The sequence below is a fragment of the Tachysurus fulvidraco genome, chromosome 6, assembly GCF_022655615.1.
Source record: "Tachysurus fulvidraco isolate hzauxx_2018 chromosome 6, HZAU_PFXX_2.0, whole genome shotgun sequence".
Classification (NCBI taxonomy): Eukaryota; Metazoa; Chordata; class Actinopteri; order Siluriformes; family Bagridae; genus Tachysurus; species Tachysurus fulvidraco.
The window spans coordinates 5,158,978-5,178,611 of record NC_062523.1 but is presented as its reverse complement, the minus strand read 5'-3'; the positions used below and the strand labels follow the sequence as shown (position 1 = coordinate 5,178,611).

Here is a 19,634-nt window from a genome sequence, read left to right as displayed (position 1 = left end):
ATGAACTTCCACTAGGGGTCCGGACAGCTTAGTCATGCTATTTTCAAGCGGCGGTTGAAGACCGACTTATTCAGGAAACACTTCAACTAGCACTTCTTTCCTCATCTTTTGCATTTAAAAAAAAAACAACCTTTGACACTTTTTCATTGTAACTTTGAACAAATGTTTTAAACTCATGGTATCTTAAGTACGTAACCTAGTGAACCAGCATTAATGTATTCAATGTTAGAGATTTAAGCACTTATGTACGTCGCTCTGGATAAGGGCGTCTGCCAAATGCTGTAAATGTAAATGTAGGTCTGATGGCCAACATGTGGATACAATTCAGTTCATTAGTGACTTAATTCCAAACATTTATCACTCCATCACTTCTTCACCTCATCACTCCATCAATACTCAATCTAGAACTTCATCACTTCTTTATCTGAAGTTTCCTAAACATTCATTCATTCATTCATTCATTCATTCATTCATTCATTCATTCATTCATTCATTCATTCATTTTCTACCGCTTATTCGAACTTCTCGGGTCACACTCTCTCAGGCGTCTTTGGGCATCAAGGCAGGAGGCAGGATACACCCTGGACGTAGTGCCGACCCATCGCTGGGCACACACACACTCTCATTCACACACACACTACGGACAATTTTCCAGAGATGCCAATCAACCTACCATGCATGTCTTTGGACCGGGGGAGGAAACCGGAGTACCCTGAGGAAACCCCAGAGGAACGGGGAGAACATGCAAACTCCACACACACAAGGCGGAGGCCAGAATCAAACCCCTGACCCTGGAGGTGTGAGGCAAACGTGCTAACCACTAAGCCACCGTTTCCCCGGTTTCCTAAACATGTAATATCAAATTTATCCTGATACACAGCGGTCTACAGTTTAAAGCTCTACACAAGTAACATTAGATTCAGTATGGAATCACTATATAATAATAATAATAATAATAATAATAATAATAATAATAATAATAATAATAATAAAGTTCCAGTGTTAAGTGCATGTTTTAAGCAAATAGCCTACATTGTCTAGATTTAGCTGCGGTGTTTGTGGTAGATTTCAGTCTTTGCTCTCCACTTTCTTTTTGCTGCAGGATATTACAGTATCTTCAGGGACAACTGAGACGGGTTAGAAGGTTAGCAGTGAATGATGAATGGATGATAAGTCAGCGCAAACCTTCCTCTATTTATATGACTCCTGTGAGCGAAAGCACAGCCATCAAACATGGGCTTCTCTCAATCTTCACCAGTCCTGACCACCGCCAGCCGTATTCTCAGCAGAGGGAATTCTGGGAGCAGGCGGGATATTTCCCAGGCTTTCACGAGTCACACCATCCCTGTGGTCTTAATAGAATCATAAAGCTCCTGCGTGCTAGAGCGGATAGCCGTGATATTGCTTTTTGATATTGCTGCCGTTCCAAACACATTCTGCATTATAGATTTTATATCAACGCTTGCTCAGTCAAATCCTCATCATTTATCACTGAGAAAAAAACACACCAACAGTTTATTGTACAACTCATCTACACCTCATCCAGGAACCTGAAACTAAAACAAATTAGAACATCATTACAAACACCCCTGTAACACCCCTGTAACACCTCTGTAACACCCCTGTAACACCTCTGTAACACCTCTGTAACACCCCTGTAACACCTCTGTAACACCCCTGTAACACCTCTGTAACACTCCGTAACACCTCTGTAACACCTCTGTAACACCTCTGAAACACCCCTGTAACACCTCTGTAACACCCCTGTAACACCTCTGTAACACCCCTGTAACACCCCTGTAACACCTCTGTAACACCCCTGTAACACCTCTGTAACACCTCTGTAACACCCCTGTAACACCCCTGTAATACCTCTGTAACACCCCTGTAACACCTCTGTAACACCCCTGTAACACCTCTGTAACACCTCTGTAACACCCCTGTAACACCTCTGTAACACCCCTGTAACACCTCTGTAACACCCCTATAACACTCCGCAACACCTCTGTAACACCCCTGTAACACCTCTGTAACACCCCTGTAACACCTCTGTAACACCCCTATAACACTCCGTAACACCTCTGTAACACCCCTGTAACACCTCTGTAACACCCCTGTAACACCTCTGTAACACCCCTGTAACACCCCTGTAACACCTCTGTAACACCTCTGTAACACCCCTGTAACACCTCTGTAACACCTCTGTAACACCCCTATAACACCCCTATAACACCTCTGTAACACCCCTGTAACACCCCTGTAACACCCCTGTAACACCCCTATAACACCCCTATAACACCTCTGTAACACCTCTGTAACACCCCGTAACACCTCTGTAACACTCTGTAACACCTCTGTAACACTCTGTAACACCTCTGTAACACCTCTGTAACACTCTGTAGCATCTGGTACAGGTCATTTAAATTTCAGGTCCCAGGCACCCTAAACTTCGGCATCTAATCTTCAATCAACCGATGAGCAACCCAGTTTTACACACACACAACTGGCTCCAGAATGACTGGAGCCTACACAAAGACCAGATAACCCCATGCCGCTTCTCTGATTGAACTCATAGGGGCCCTCAACCAGCACACACACAAAACACAATGAGACATTCCTTTTACTAATAAAACAAGTAGATAAGATACTCTAAGATTATTATTCTTATAACCCTGTTGTAATGTGTTTCTTCTGTTAAGGCTTGCCTGCCTTAAAATTATTTACACCTTACTTTCCTGACAAGGGTATATTTTATTCATTTGTCAGAACGCAACACTGTAGTAACATCAGTTACACTTCGATTACTGATCTATGTATGTAATGTACCTCTGCCTTTATACCGTCATTACCCTTCATGTTTAGTATCCAAATGACCACAAAATTATCGGTTACTCATTTTTCAAACAATGGTGTATTTTATTTGAGCACGAAAGGCGCCATACCGTCCTAATACACCCTGGATAAAACTTCAAAGTCATCTAAAAGTTTTATAGCTAAACCACGCCCACAGACACCTGAAACAAAGGGAGTTTTTCCCTCCGAAATCTCAGGCCGTAGTATTGGCCATCTCCCCAAAGATGGGTGGAGTTAACGACCTTTAAATTGTCACAAACACCACCAATCCATAGTCAGACTTTCGGAACAGCTTGGAGACGACTCCATCTTCCTTCAAAGAAGGTCCAGCAAGCTTCACTTCCAAGAACGACAACTGCTCTGATCTTCAGGAGAACTTGGAAGAACGTCTGACCCCACCCTATATGACATTTCAGAGATTTCTTCGGACTCTTGTGCAGTAAGCCAATGCAAGTAACCGTTTCCTTTACCAACCAATTTACATGCGTATTTTTAAGTATGAACCTTGTATTGAGTCTTAAGGTGAATTTAAGTTTCCGGTGACGATTTCCCAGTTAGGGTGTGATTTAATTTTGAAGTTTAAACTTGCCATTTCCTTTCCTTCCTTTCTCTAATTTTTTCTTTCCAGTCTCTTCCTCCCTTTCCCCAATTTTAATTTCTTTTGTGTTATTTTATTTTTATCTTTGTTTTCCCTATTTCTTTTGTTTGTTTGTGTAGTTAGTTTATGTTGTGTTTGTCTCATTCATTAAATGCCATATTTTGTGCCACAAGTGATTGTCTCTGAGTATCGCTCACAAACTTAAGGTACCTGCAACATCTGGTCTGAACTACATGCTCTCTTAAGTTAATTTAATTTAAATTACGGTGTAAAGTAAAAGGGGAGTGAACCTTTCTTGGGGGAAGATACCTCCTTCATAGAATTATTAAAGGTTACACGGCCTGTTCGCCGGACGAACAGACCAAATAAGTGTAACGTTAATTCCATTACTGTTAATTTCAACTTAGGTTAAAATATTTAGGAGTCACTATAACACGTTATAGTTACTTATAAATATTTACCTTGCTTTGCGAGCCAAAATCGCTACAACTCTGTAACACCCCTGTAACACCTCTGTAACAACTCTGACTGGCCAGAAGGTGCTGCTTAATTTACTATAACTGCTCTGTATTAATACGCTGCTTCTAATGTGTTATCATTTCTATAGTAACAGCTCTTTCGGGAAAAAAAGTGTAATCATTGATATGGTGAATTTATCTTAAAGTAAGGAGATATTAAAAAAGGAGTCTCCAGTGTCAGAGCTACAGGTCTGCTAAATTTACAGTATTTACATTGACATTATTTACATTGAGATTATTTCCTGTCCAGTGTCACCTCAATGAGGATGAGGTACCACCATCACCTCAGATTTGATCATTGGGGATAAATGTTAGAGATAAATACTACCTAATTTTAAACGTTATCATTTCATTCTGATTTTATAATTCTGTTTCTATATTTCTGTAAAGCTGTTTTAAAATAAATTGAATTGTCACTTCTGACTCGCTGTGCTAGTCTGCTGGTTTTATGCTAAGTTTGTAAAGGATGTATATAAGCTACACCAGGGGTCGGCAACCCGCGTATTTTTCAAAAGTAAATATTTAATTTAAATTTATTTTATTTTAGTTAATTAGTTTAAAAAAGACAATGTAATTCTAAATTCTAAGACTATGATGCTCTTGTAACATCAAAATAAACCGTGTTTGTTGCTCAAAATACGCGTCATAACTGCCAGCTTGCGAAATCCGACACACAGAAGCAGACGCATTTTTGGTTTGCTGCAGCCTTCAAGTTAAAATTTTGATGTCATGAATACGAAGAGGACTCAATTAGACATTGGACATTATATTTGAAAGTAACCTTCAACCCAGCATCTTTTTTCTTAAGGTTATTTCATAAATGCAACATACTACAGTTTTTTCTATACTTTCTATAAAGGTAAAAAACTATTTAATGCACTGTTTATTTTAGATGTCAAATGGGTTTTGTGGCTGTGTTTTTTTTTTCTGTGGGTTGCCGACCCCTGTGCTAGACCTCGTCTGTACTTAGCGTACATGAACGTTTCTAGATCTTTGAAGTTGGATCTATAGCTTTAGATGTCTGATATCTGAACACATTTACATTTACATTTACAGCATTTGGCAGACGCCCTTATCCAGAGCGACGACCATAAGTGCTTTAATCTCTAACATTGAATACATTAATGCTGGTTCACTAGGTTACATACGTAAGATACCATGAGTTTAAAACATTTGTTCAAAGTTACAATGAAAAAGTGTCAAAGGTTGTTTTTTTTTTTTTTTTTTAATGCAAAAGATAAGGAAAGAAGTGCTAGTTGAAGTGTTTCCTGAATAAGTGTTTCCGCTTGAAAATAGCCAGTGACTCAGCTGTCCGGACCTCTAGGGGAAGTTCATTCCACCACCTTGGTGCCAGAACAGAGAAGAGTCTTGTAGTATACTTGCGTCTTACCCTGAGAGATGGTGGAACCAGTCGAGCAGTGCTGGTAGATCGGAGGTTGCGGGGTGCAGTGCGAGGAGTGATGAGGGCTTTGAGGTAAGAGGGAGCTGGTCCATTTTTGGCTTTGTAGGCCAGCATCAACACTGACCTTTATAGATGCGCGGACACATTATGGGGGACGTCGTCGTTTCTATTCAATCAAATTCAACTCTCAGCACGTGATATTGTTTATTATTTGTTCTGTTTATTGTTTTGTTTATTTTGAAATATACTTTCCACACAATCACATCAAAACCATAAATCTGATCCACTGTCTGGTCTTTAGGTCTTGATGCTATGCCCCTGATCTGACAGGACAAGCTGGATTTTAGCTTGTTTTTAGAAATTAAAATGACAGTAACACACACTGCTGGAACACACTGAGGTCAGAAGGTGTGTTTGAATTCAGCCTCACCTCGCCTCACCTCGTCTTTAACTAAAACGAGATAAAATGATGGTGTTTCTGAGGAAGACTTTTTCTCATAGTGTGTTGTGCTACCATGGGATGCAGGAGGGAGCTACAGCAGGTAAAAAAAAAACTGATTTATAGTTTATTTTGTTAAAAATATGACTGGATAGAAATGAACAAACAAACTCTGTAAATGAATAGTAGCTAATGTTAATTATTGTTTTCTAAGAACAGAATGTCAAGTCGACGACATCCCATATTAAATGATATTAATATCAATCACAACTCATCACTCTCACTCATTTTCTACCGCTTTATCCGAACTACTCGGGTCACGGGGAGCCTGTGCCTATCCCAGGCGTCATCGGGCATCAAGGCAGGATACACCCTGGATGGAGTGCCAACCCATCGCAGGACACACACACACTCTCATTCACTCACACACTACGGACAATTTTCCAGAGATGCCAAACAACCTACCATGCATGTCTTTGGACTGGGGGAGGAAACCGGAGTACCCGGAGGAAACCCCCGAGGCACGGGGAGAACATGCAAACTCCACACACACAAGGCGGAGGCGGGAATCGAACCCCGACCCTGGAGGTATGAGGCGAACGTGCTACCCACTAAGCCACCGTGCCCCCCCCACAACTCATCAATCATGTCCAAATATTTGACAGGTGGTGGTGTCCGTATGGATAAATTAGAATTTTGTGTTATAGGATGTTATCTATATTGTCAGGGACAGGCAAGAAAAGAACGTTTGTATCAATGTGTTAATCCTATTTCTGTAAAATGTTTGTGAAAATTAATTCTAATGTAAATCTCCAAGAAATTCTGTACAGGGTTAGGGTTAGGGTTAGGGAAATACTTTGACAATTAATATACAGTACTTTGACAATCAATATATACTTAATAAACTTCTGCTAATGCAAGGATTTTGTGTTTGTATTTTTCCCCACAACAAACCACGCCCCTCCATAAGCCCCTCCCCATAACCAAAACCCCGCCCCCAAAATCTCACTCTAAGCTGAACTCCAAAGTTGGCAGCCCTGCATGTGACAGTTTAATAATCAACATGCTGTTTACATGCGATGTGATTCTTTAATTCTGATTAAAGTCTTCAACGTTTTCTTTTATATTTAAGGACAAACAAATGATTAACCAGTCATGAAATTAAAGCTTTTTAATGTCACTAATAAAACAGTGTGTCATGCTTTTAACAGTAAGAACAGGAGCTGATGCGTTTCATGAACATTTAATTATTAAAATAAAGCAGTGAGTGTGTGTGTGTGTGTGTGTGTGTGTGTGTGTGTGTGTGTGTGTGTGTGTGTGTGTGTTTCTCACAGTGAAATACGGAGTGATGAAGAAGAGTTACTGTTCTTGTGACCATGATGAAGTCGATTATTTTTCTTAGTTTTATTGCATGGGTTTTATTTCTAAATCTTTTATATATATATAAAGCTGTCATTAAAATAAAGAGTCTATTAATAGCATCACATAACCATCTCTTTGGGTCAGTACCTCTTTGGGGTCATCACACCGCCTCAGTGTTGATTTTCCACAGTTAATTAGTTAAATATTGCACATGAATGACATCAGACAAAAATAATATCATGTTTGTTGTGTTTTTTTTATATTACCACACAAGGTTTAAACTGCAGTATAAATCCTGCCCTTATGCCTGATGTACAAAGAGCTGTTTAGTCCTGTCATACATGCAGCCTGTGGAAAAATAACACATGTTAACTGAAGGGGCATGAAGTGGACACAGAGGACACTGAGCATGGATATGATGATAGACAGGGAAGAGTATGATGTTGCTGACTAAGTATTTTAAGAGGTGCGTGCATCTGTGCCCCTGCTATATCACAGAAGACGACACACACTCTCTCTGTGTTGTTTGTTTGGGAGAGGAGTATGCCCGGTCCGCTCTCGAGGGAACCGGCTGCATGCATTGCGAGGAATTCCCTCTGCAAGCTCTAATCCAACTTATATATATTATTATTCCAGCCAAGCATCTGCACCTCCTGGTTCAGGTCCCACGTCCGCCGAGGTGGCGTGGCGGCTTTGATCGTGGGGTTCACAGGTTGAGTTAGCGGAGTCTCTTGTCCTCTCCCCTGACTTTGTTAGCTCGGTTTCGAGAGCTTGAGCTACAATTTCTATCAACTCAGAAGAGAGCATGCTGCTTTCTGCGTCGGGCACTAAGGAGCTCGATGTGGGCTAAACGGGGCTTTTCCCCGATCTGCCACTGCAATCAGTGGTGATTGAGGAGCTCCTTGAGGTGGTAATGCATGCTGTTTCTAAATTGAATTTAGATTGGACTGAAGAGGAAGTTTGTGTCGTCCATTCTGAGCTACTGTAGATGCTTGATTTTTGACTTTCAGTCAATGCACTCAATGCAGGCAGCTGCCGTTTTCCCCAGACCTCCATGCCAAGGTATTGAGGTCTTGAGCAAACCCCTTTTAAACATGTCTTTTTTTCCCTGGTCTTGTCTAACTTTTCTGTCATTATAGAAATTGAAATTCATGGGTATCGGGCGATGCCTAGAATTAAAGAGACACTTGTGAGCTATCTCTCTCCTACATTGTCCGCATGGAGAAAGCCTGTTCTTCCCTCCAAGTCATGTAGAACAACTTCAACCCTTGTGCATAAACCCTATATGAAAGCTCTATTTTCCAGCCACATCCAGCCCCCTTTTAGCTCCCTCACAGAGGTGAAAAGGGCAAATAAGTGTGATGGCCCGAGCTCCCCGTCTAAGACTAGCGAGGCCTGTTTCAGGGCACCAGGGAGATCGGCGTGAGTGTGATATTCTGTAAATGTGTGGGAAATTCTGCCAGGCATGTCTCAGTGGGTCCTGGATACTGTAGTAAAAGGGTATAGGATCAAGTTCATCTCCCGACCTCTGTGGTTTCAGGGTGTTTTGCCCACAATCATTGGCAAACACCAGGTGGTGTTCCTCCAAGAGGAACTTCTTTTGCTCCTTAGGAAAGGGGCCATAGAGGGCCACATGCTCCGATTCCAGATCGGAACTATGGGTTTTACAGCCGATATTTCATTACAATCAAGAAATATGAGGGGCTGCATCCGATTTTGAACAGTACTCTGAAGACTTTCAAGTTCAGGATACTTGTACTAAAGGTTACTGCATCCCAGATCAGGTCCCAAAGGCAAAAGGCCAAAACACAGAGAAATAAACAGTCTATAATTCAGCACACAGGCAAGCAGGGCAGAAAAAACTGAGTTATCAACAGCCCATAATCCAGTACACATGTAGGCAGGGTATTACAGGGCAGGCAAAAATGCAGAGTGAAAAACAGTTCAATAATCTGGAGCACCAGCAGTCAGTGCAATGCAGAGCAAGCAAAAACAAAAACCAGAGACAAACAGAGTCAAATCAGGCAGGGCAGAAACTGTAATAAGGCAGAATGAAATCACAGGTGCACTAGACAAACTGAGGAGACTTCTGGTAAGGAACCATGTGGAAGCAGCGTCCTTATATAGTGTCTTCAGAGGTGAGCACCGAGGACTGGTTTGTGATGGTAGGTCTCAACAATGCTCATTTTCACATAGGCATTTTAACAGAGCACAGGACGGTCCTTGGGTTCACTTTTGGGGGTGAAGCTTACTAGTATTGTGTTCTTTTTTTTTTTGGTCTAGCACTTTCATCATGCATATTTACAAAGTGCACGGACATCCATGTACTGAATTACCTGGCTGACTGTTTTATTCTGGCCCAGTCCAAGGCTTTGGCAGCCAGTCATCAAGATGCTGTGCTTGCTCATATGAGGTCTCTGGGCCTCAGTTTCAACCCAGAAAGTGTGTTCTTTCTCTTTTTCCAAGAACCACCTTTCTGGGGGGAGTTTAAGACTCCACCACAATACAGGCATGTCTCTGAGGCACAGAGAGTGCTCGGCCTCATGATGGCAGCAGCCAACATTATCCCTTTGGGTCTGCTTCACATGTGGCCAATCCAGCTCTGGTTTATGAGTGTGGGCTTTTATCCTTGTAGACATCCCCTCAGGTTCATAAGACATCGTTGAAGGACTCTTTCAATGGACACCTTGTCTTATCTCTCATAGCACAGAAATTGCCTGGAACCCACAGCTAAGGGCAATGTTTTTAGCATTGGAACACTTTTTCCTACACTACTTCGTGCCCCATGTTCAGGTTGCTTTTGCTGAGAGCGATTTTAATCCCAATGTAAATTGGGAGGCAGATATCCTGTCGAGGCAGGTGCTGAGGCCTGGGGAGTGGTGATGAAGTGGATTTGGCAGATTTTTGGCTGTGCGGAAGTGGATCTGTTTCCCTCCAAAGAGTGACCACCTGTCCACTGTGGTTTTCCCTGTCTCATTAGGCCCCTCTGGGCACAATGCACTAATACAGATGAGGCTGAGGCTCTGCCTGTATGCTCTGCTCCCGCAAGTCCTAGCCAGAGTGCACCATGACCAAGTCAACCTTCTCCTAGTTGCTCTTTGTTGGCCCTCTCGAGTTTGGTTCACGGAACTAGTCTCCCTCCTAGACGACACTCCTTTGGAGGGAGGATCACACAGGAGTCAGGAAGGATCTATTCTCTCAGGCACTGGGGAAAATCCTACCCCGGGCACACTGAGTAGTAGAGACCATTACTCAGGCCCATGAGTCAGGTGGCGTTGCCTCAACATGTGGCATCAGTGCTCACTCCACTAGGTGTATTGCCTCATCCAGTGCCTTTACCAGAAGTGTTCCTCTTGAAGATATTTCCAAAAGCATCAGCCCTGATGCACCATCTTGTTCCCTTCTCAGGGGACAGAGTTACATACACACCTGTTGTAGTTTTATATTACTGATCATAACTGATCCTGTAATTTTGCATCAATTAAAAGACCAGTTTAAAGGACAGTTAAAGTGCGCTGAGAAAAAAGGGTTTAGTTGAACGAGAATCGAACAGCTTCTGATCAGTGACATTATGCATCTGTAGGCTAAGTGGGTCGTTCTATAAACTACAGTGTTACAAATGCACTTTTCATCCAGCATGCTGAGAAATGACTTAGTCTTTTGTATTTTAGTTTTTGTGTGTGGTTTTGTGTGTGTGTGTGTGTGTGTGTGTGTGTGTGTGTGTGTGTGTGTGTGTGTGTGTGTGTGAAGAGGTTAGGGTTTCTCTCTACTGATTAACCAACACACTTCTTTATAAATGTCCTCGTCCAGCCATCTTGAGCTCTCATCCACAACACACTGGAAAATCTTTCTTACAAATAAATAAAACATATTAATTCATATTCCAGGTGCAGGTATTAAGGGAGGCAAAACTTTTAGGTCAATAAGTTGATGAGGTGAAAAGGTTCCATAAACATGCTGTATGCTGGATATATTTTGTACTATAAATCATGACTAAGTTGCACCCTTGTGGCAAGGGAATAAAATCGATAAAGACAACAGCGCTTTGTACAGGTTGCATAAATGAAGCAGGTTTATTTTATTGTATTATTTATTTATTTTTGCTCTGTCTATATAACACCGCATTGATGTCCAATCACATCGCTAACTTTTGGACCTGATAATGTTGCAGTAATCTCACAAGCTGTCGGTTGGAGCATGATGAGTAAATGAAATGATTCCAGTTACTTACCATGAAGAAAAGATACGAGATGACGAAAAACCCACAGCTTGTCATGGTGTAAACCCTCATGGTCCATTGAAGCAGGAGCTCAGAAATGACACGCCTGATAGGTGTTTTTCTTTGGTCTACTGTGTAAAACTGAGAGCTCTCTCAGGTCTCTCGGGCTCCACTAGGTTTTATAAAGGGCTGGCGAATAAGCGGAGGATTTTTCTAAAACACCTGCACAGTGGTTAAGATTTAAATAATCCCCTTTTTTAAGCTTTTGGAAATTGGAGCCAGGCACAGATGGAAAGGAGAGAATAATGTGTGGAATAATGTGTTAAAAGGTACATTTCTAGCACTTTGGTGTAATAAAATAGAACACATCTGGCTATGATTCAAGCAAAGTGTCAAAGCACATTATTGATGGAAAGCAGTGAAGCTAGGAGAAATTGTAGGGTGTGAAGAGAAGGTAGTAGGAGTAATTGTGGAGGGAACATAAAAGTGTAGTGTATGTCATAGGACTGATCACATGGGGGATACATGGAGTACATGAGTGAGTATAAGGAGTACAGGACTGTAAGAGTGAGTGTAGGAGTGTAAAAGTGTGTGTAGTAGTGAATGTTGGAGTGAGTGTTTGTGTAAGTGTAAAATCAGTGTTGTAATGCAACGGAGTACAAATACTTCGTTACCGTACTTAAGTAGAAATTTCACGTAGCTGTACTTTACTTCGCTATTTAAATTTGTCAACTTTCACTTTTACTCCACTACATTTCCTAGATAAAATGTAAACTTTTACTTTTAATACTTTTAATATAACTTTTTAGTTATATTTCCACTAAGCGTCTTCGTTACTCGTTACTACAAAATAAAATCAGAAGAAATGTGTGCGACTGCAATAAGGGAGGTTTGGTGTATCACTGCCCCTAGATAGCATTACGCACGTCCGCACGCTCTACGGAGAAGCACAGGTACGCGCAGCGTGCACGCGCAGTCAGAGCTGGAGGCGTTTATCTATAATGTCAATCGGCTGAAAGACGCAAAGACGGCAAACAAAAGCAGTGAAATTTCACTATTCTTATTACCAGAGTTGTAGCACAAACAAAATATTAATGCAAACAATCCATTCAATACTAAATAAAAATAACATTTACTGATTTGGTCTTTGTCTTGTGAATATTTGTTTATTAATGACTGCATTCATTGGACACACTGTTTGTAGAGAATGCACACATACATGAACTGATCTGATTCGAGACTGGCATCATAACATCATGCATAAAATTTTTGGTGTCCACTTTTGCCATTTAATAATACCATAACTTTTGGCTTACTATGTAGTCATATAATATATAATATAAAACTCTTCTTGTTTTAAATTCTCACTGAGGGCTAAAACCCCCTAAAGATGAAACCCTAGAACCGCCCCTGCTCTTATGCCTACCGAAAATCACTGAAATTGTACTTTTTACTTTTACTTCAAATACTTAAGTCCATTAAATATCAGAAAATGACTTTTGATACTTAAGTACAGTAAATATCAGATACTTTAAGACTTTTACTTGAGTAATATTCTAAAAGGTGACTTTCACTTCTACCGAAGTCTTTTTCTAGTACGATACTTGTACTTTTACTCAAGTATTGCTTTCTAGTACTTTATACAACACTGTAAAAGTGAGCATAGAAATGAGTGTAGAAATGAGTGTAGGAGTGTAAGAGGGAGTGTAAGAGTAAGTGTAAAAATGAGTGTTTTAGTGAGTGTAAGAGTGAGTGTAGGAGTGTGTGTAAGAGTGAGTGTAGGAGTTTGTGTACGAGTGAGTGTAGGAGTGTGTGTACGAGTGAGTGTAGGAGTGTGTGTACGAGTGAGTGTAGGAGTGTGTGTACGAGTGAGTGTAGGAGTGTGTGTACGAGTGAGTGTAGGAGTGTGTGTACGAGTGAGTGTAGGAGTGTGTGTACGAGTGAGTGTAGGAGTGTGTGTACGAGTGAGTGCAGGAAATTAAGTGTGAGTGTAAGTGAGTGTAGGAGTGTAGGTTTACACCATGACAAGCTGTGGGTTTTTCGTTGTCTCGTATCTTTTCTTCATGGTAAGTAACTGGAATCATTTCATTTACTCATCATGCTCCAACCTACAGCTTGTGAGATTACTGCAACATTATCAGGTCCAAAAGTTAGCGATGTGATTGGACATCAATGCGGTGTTATATAGACAGAGCAAAAAAATAAAATAAAGTGATTGTAGGAGTTGGTGTAAGAATGAGTGTAGAATTGTGTATGAGTGTAGATGTTAGTGTAGAAGTGAGTGTTGGAGTGAGTGTATGAGTATGTGTGTGTATGCGTGCAGGAGTGAGTGTAGGAGTGAGTGTGTGTATGAGTGTAGATGTTAGTGTAGAAGTGAGTGTTGGAGTGAGTGTAGGAGTATGTGTGTGTATGGGTGCAGGAGTGAGTGTGTGTATGAGTGTAGATGTTAGTGTAGAAGTGAGTGTGTGTATGGGCGCAGTAGTGAGTGTAGGAGTGAGTGTGTGTATGAGTGTAGATGTTAGTGTAGAAGTGAGTGTGTGTATGGGCGCAGGAGTGAGTGTAGGAGTGAGTGTGTGTATGCGTGCAGGAGTGAGTGTAGGAGTGAGTGTGTGTATGAGTGTAGATGTTAGTGTAGAAGTGAGTGTTGGAGTGAGTGTAGGAGTATGTGTGTGTATGGGTGCAGGAGTGAGTGTGTGTATGAGTGTAGATGTTAGTGTAGAAGTGAGTGTGTGTATGGGCGCAGTAGTGAGTGTAGGAGTGAGTGTGTGTATGAGTGTAGATGTTAGTGTAGAAGTGAGTGTGTGTATGGGCGCAGTAGTGAGTGTAGGAGTGAGTGTGTGTATGGGTGCAGGAGTGAGTGTAGGAGTGAGTGTGTGTATGGGCGCAGTAGTGAGTGTAGGAGTGAGTGTGTGTATGGGTGCAGGAGTGAGTGTAGAAGTGAGTGTGTGTATGGGTGCAGGAGTGAATGTAGGAGTGAGTGTGTGTATGGGTGCAGGAGTGAGTGTAGGAGTGAGTGTGTGTATGGGTGCAGGAGTGAGTGTAGGAGTGAGTGTGTGTATGGGTGCAGGAGTGAGTGTAGAAGTGAGTGTGTGTATGGGTGCAGGAGTGAATGTAGGAGTGAGTGTGTGTATGGGTGCAGGAGTGAGTGTGTGTATGAGTGTAGATGTTAGTGTAGAAGTGAGTGTGTGTATGGGCGCAGTAGTGAGTGTAGGAGTGAGTGTGTGTATGAGTGTAGATGTTAGTGTAGAAGTGAGTGTGTGTATGGGCGCAGTAGTGAGTGTAGGAGTGAGTGTGTGTATGAGTGTAGATGTTAGTGTAGAAGTGAGTGTGTGTATGGGCGCAGTAGTGAGTGTAGGAGTGAGTGTGTGTATGGGTGCAGGAGTGAGTGTAGGAGTGAGTGTGTGTATGGGCGCAGTAGTGAGTGTAGGAGTGAGTGTGTGTATGGGTGCAGGAGTGAGTGTAGGAGTGAGTGTGTGTATGGGCGCAGTAGTGAGTGTAGGAGTGAGTGTGTGTATGGGTGCAGGAGTGAGTGTAGGAGTGAGTGTGTGTATGGGTGCAGGAGTGAGTGTAGGAGTGAGTGTGTGTATGGGTGCAGGAGTGAGTGTAGGAGTGTAACACTGAGTGTAAGAGTGAGTGTAAGAGTGAGTGTAAAAGTGTACTGATTATATAAACAATAGGTGTAACAATAAAGAATGATTGCCCCCCCCCCCCCCCCCCCCCACACACACACTGTACGTAACACCTGATAAAAACACTGTGTCTGTGTGCGGGGTGGTGGGGTGGGGATGGAGTGGTGGGCATGAAACAGAAAAAAAGAATGGACAAGTGGACAAAAAGAGGGAGGATGGAGAAGGGATTACAAGAAAATTATGCAGTGACACAGAATGAAGATGTGTGTGTGTGTGTGTGTGTGTGTGTGTGTGTGTGTGTGTGTGTGTGTGTGTGTGTGTGTGTGTGTGTGTGTGTGTGTGTTAGTAATTTGGAGAGGGGGCTCCTGGGAAGCGTCGGCTCTGACTAAACAGGAATCCTTCCTCTTAGCCAATGAGTTTAGTGAGAGGAGCAGATGTGTGTGAAGAGCAGCACGAGTGTGTGTGATCCTCCCTCAGAGACGAGCACGGTCTCTCTCTCTCACACACACACACACTCACACACAAGCATCCTCAGCCCCAGCCTCTCCCCTCCCTCCCAGCCTCTCTCCCCCTCTCTCTCTCTCTCTCTCTCTCCCTCTCTCCATCTCTCTCTCTAACACACACATTCTGTGGCAGCGCTCTGTGGTGGAAGCATCTCGCTCTGGGTGAGTCTCTGTTTATCCTGTGTTCGAGAGCCAGCCGCCGCCACACAGACACACACTCGCACACAGACACACACTCGCACACAGACACACACTCGCACTTCAGTTTTATCCCCCGCTTTCTGAGGGACGTGAGGAGAGATAACAGATGAAGAAGGGATATCGAAGACCAGAGGAGCGCTAAGTTTTCAGACGAGCGAGGAGCTGATTATGTAAGTGTGGTTTTGTTAATGATGTGCTTGAAGTGACATTGTGGCAAGTTTGAGAGGTGTGAAAAAGAGGATGATAAAAGAGAAGTAGAAGAGGATAAGAGGAAAGAGAGAATGGGGAGACAATAGCATGAGAGGATGAGAGGACGGCTGTTAGAGACGAAGCAGCGGCTGAAGTATCGTCTTGGAACACGTGAGGAAATAAGGAGAGATAATAGAGGAGCCAATAAAAGGGAGGAGGAAAATGGAAGAGGGCAGGGAAGAAAAGAAGAGGGTGATGAAGAGATAAATAGATGACAGAGACATGACAACGGCTGAACTGTCTCTTCCTGAACGTGAGGCATGAGGAACGTGGATAGAAGTGAAAGAAGAGAGAGTGTACGAGTGCAGTTCTGTTGGGAGGATAGAAGAGGAGTGAATAGAAGAGTGTAGAGTTGATGAGATGGTGTGATGAAGGAGATGAAGGGAAGGAAAAAGGAGAACAGAAGAGATGGAGCTGCAGAAGGAGGAAAGAATGGCAGAGGAACGATGTACTGTAGTGCCTCCTGAGAGCAAGAAGTTCCTGAATTTGAGATCAAATGATAAAATTAAGGAGAACGAGGGAGGAGATGGGAGGATGAAAGGATGAAGAGATAATGACGGATGAAGTAGGGTTGAAAGAGAGAAAAATATGAAGAAAAGGAGAGGCAGGAACAGCTGTCGTTCCTCGGCATGAGGAACTGTGGGGAGAAGAGAATAGAGGGGTGGATAGGTGATGGAAAACAAGAAAGAGAGAGAGAGACATGAGGAAAGGAAAGAAAAGAGAAGATGAGGTATAGATAAAGATGTAGCATCTGGAAGTATCATAGCTTAACAGATGAGAAGAGAGAGAATGAAGAAAAGTGAAAGATAACGGATGAATCGGTGTGAGGAAGAAGAAGAAGAAAAAGAAGAAGAAGAAGAAGAAGAAGAAGAAGTGATGAACAGTAAAGGGGAGGAAAGAACATAAGACAAGATCAAGAAGGAATGGGGAAGGAGAGTGAATAAAGGAAGAAAAATGAATGAAGAGAAAATCATAGAAATGGACAGAGGAGAAAACGTGAAGATGAAAGGAAGAAAGTTGATAAGCAGATTAGATGAAGGAGGAGGAAGAGAAGGAGGAGGAAGAGGAAGAGGTGGGAGGGGATGAAGAATTCAGCAGTTCCTTTACATTGTAAGGACAGAAGGAGAAAAGATGGAGGGAGAGAGTAGAGAATGAGTAGAGAATGAGTAGAGAATGAGTAGAGAATGAGATATCAGGAGATGCATGTAAAGATGAAGATTCTAAAGAAACAGTTTTTTTCTTTGCACACCTAACACACTGTACATACCTCACACACTGTACACACCTCACACACTGTACATACCTCACACACTGTACACACCTAACACACTGTACACACCTAACACACTGTACATACCTCACACACTGTACACACCTAACACACTGTACATACCTCACACACTGTACACACCTCACACACTGTACATACCTCACACACTGTACACACCTAACACACTGTACATACCTCACACACTGTACACACCTCACACACTGTACATACCTCACACACTGTACACACCTAACACACTGTACATACCTCACACAATGTACATACCTCACACACTGTACATACCTCACACACTGTACACACCTCACACACTGTACATACCTCACACACTGTACACACCTAACACACTGTACACACCTCACACACTGTACATACCTCACACACTGTACACACCTAACACACTGTACATACCTCACACACTGTACACACCTCACACACTGTACATACCTCACACACTGTACACACCTCACACACTGTACATACCTCACACAATGTACATACCTCACACTGTACATACCTCACACACCTCACATACCTCACACACTGTACACACCTCACACACCTCACATACCTCACACACTGTACATACCTCACACACTGTACACACCTCACACACTGTACACACCTCACACACCTCACATACCTCACACACTGTACATACCTCACACACTGTACACACCTCACACACTGTACACACCTCACACACCTCACATACCTCACACACTGTACATACCTCACACACTGTACACAACTCACACACTGTACATACCTCACACACTGTACACACCTCACACACTGTACACACCTCACACACCTCACATACCTCACACACTGTACATACCTCACACACTGTACACACCTCACACACCTCACATACCTCACACACTGTACATACCTCACACACTGTACACAACTCACACACTGTACACACCTCACACACTGTACATACCTCACACACTGTACATACCTCACACACCTCACATACCTCACACACTGTACACACCTCACACACCTCACATACCTCACACACTGTACATACCTCACACACTGTACACACCTCACACACTGTACACAACTCACATACCTCACACACTGTACATACCTCACACACTGTACACAGCTCACACACTGTACACACCTCACACACCTCACATACCTCACACACTGTACATACCTCACACACTGTACACAACTCACACACTGTACACACCTCACACACTGTACATACCTCACACACTGTACATACCTCACACACTGTACACACCTCACACACCTCACACACTGTACATACCTCACACACTGTACACACCTCACACACTGTACACACCTCACATACCTCACACACTGTACACACCTCACACACTGTACATATCTCACACACTGTACATACCTCACACACTGTACACACTGTACATACCTCATACACTGTACATACCTCACACACTGTACACACCTCACACACCTCACACACTATACATACCTCACACACTGTACATACCTCACACACTGTACATACCTCACACACTGTACACACCTCACACACTGTACATACCTCACACACTGTACACACTGTACATACCTCACACACTGTACATACCTCACACACTGTACACACCTCACACACTGTACATACCTCACACACTGTACACACTGTACAGACCTCACACACACCTCACAACACCTGTACATACCTCACACACTGTACAAACCTCACACACTGTACACACTCACACATGTACACACTTCACACACTACACACTGTACATACCTCCACAACACTGTACACACTGTACATACCTCACACACTGTACATACCTCACACACAGTACACACTGTACATACCTCATAACTGTACAGTACCTCACACACTATACACACTGTATACATACCTCACACACTATACATTACTCACCACACTTGTACATACCTCACACACTGTACATACCTCACATACCTCACACACTGTACACACCTCACACACTGTACATATCTCACACACTGTACATACCTCACACACTGTACACACTGTACATACCTCATACACTGTACATACCTCACACACTGTACACACCTCACACACCTCACACACTATACATACCTCACACACTGTACATACCTCACACACTGTACATACCTCACACACTGTACACACCTCACACACTGTACATACCTCACACACTGTACACACTGTACATACCTCACACACTGTACATACCTCACACACTGTACACACCTCACACACTGTACATACCTCACACACTGTACACACTGTACATACCTCACACACCTCACACACTGTACATACCTCACACACTGTACACACCTCACACACTGTACACACCTCACACACTGTACACACTTCACACACCTCAC

At 42.7% G+C, this 19,634-nt stretch overlaps 1 protein-coding gene across 3 annotated transcripts in view; it reads left to right on the top strand.

The window, feature by feature from the left end:
- Window positions 1-15,659: 15,659 nt before the first annotated feature.
- thsd7ba (thrombospondin, type I, domain containing 7Ba) overlaps window positions 15,660-19,634 on the top strand; it is a 277,509-nt gene continuing 273,534 nt past the window's right edge. For all 3 annotated transcript variants that reach the window (XM_047815387.1, XM_047815386.1, XM_047815385.1), the window contains exon 1: window positions 15,660-15,894. The gene's annotated coding sequence lies outside the window, so the exon portion shown is untranslated. The remainder of the gene's footprint in view (window positions 15,895-19,634) is intronic.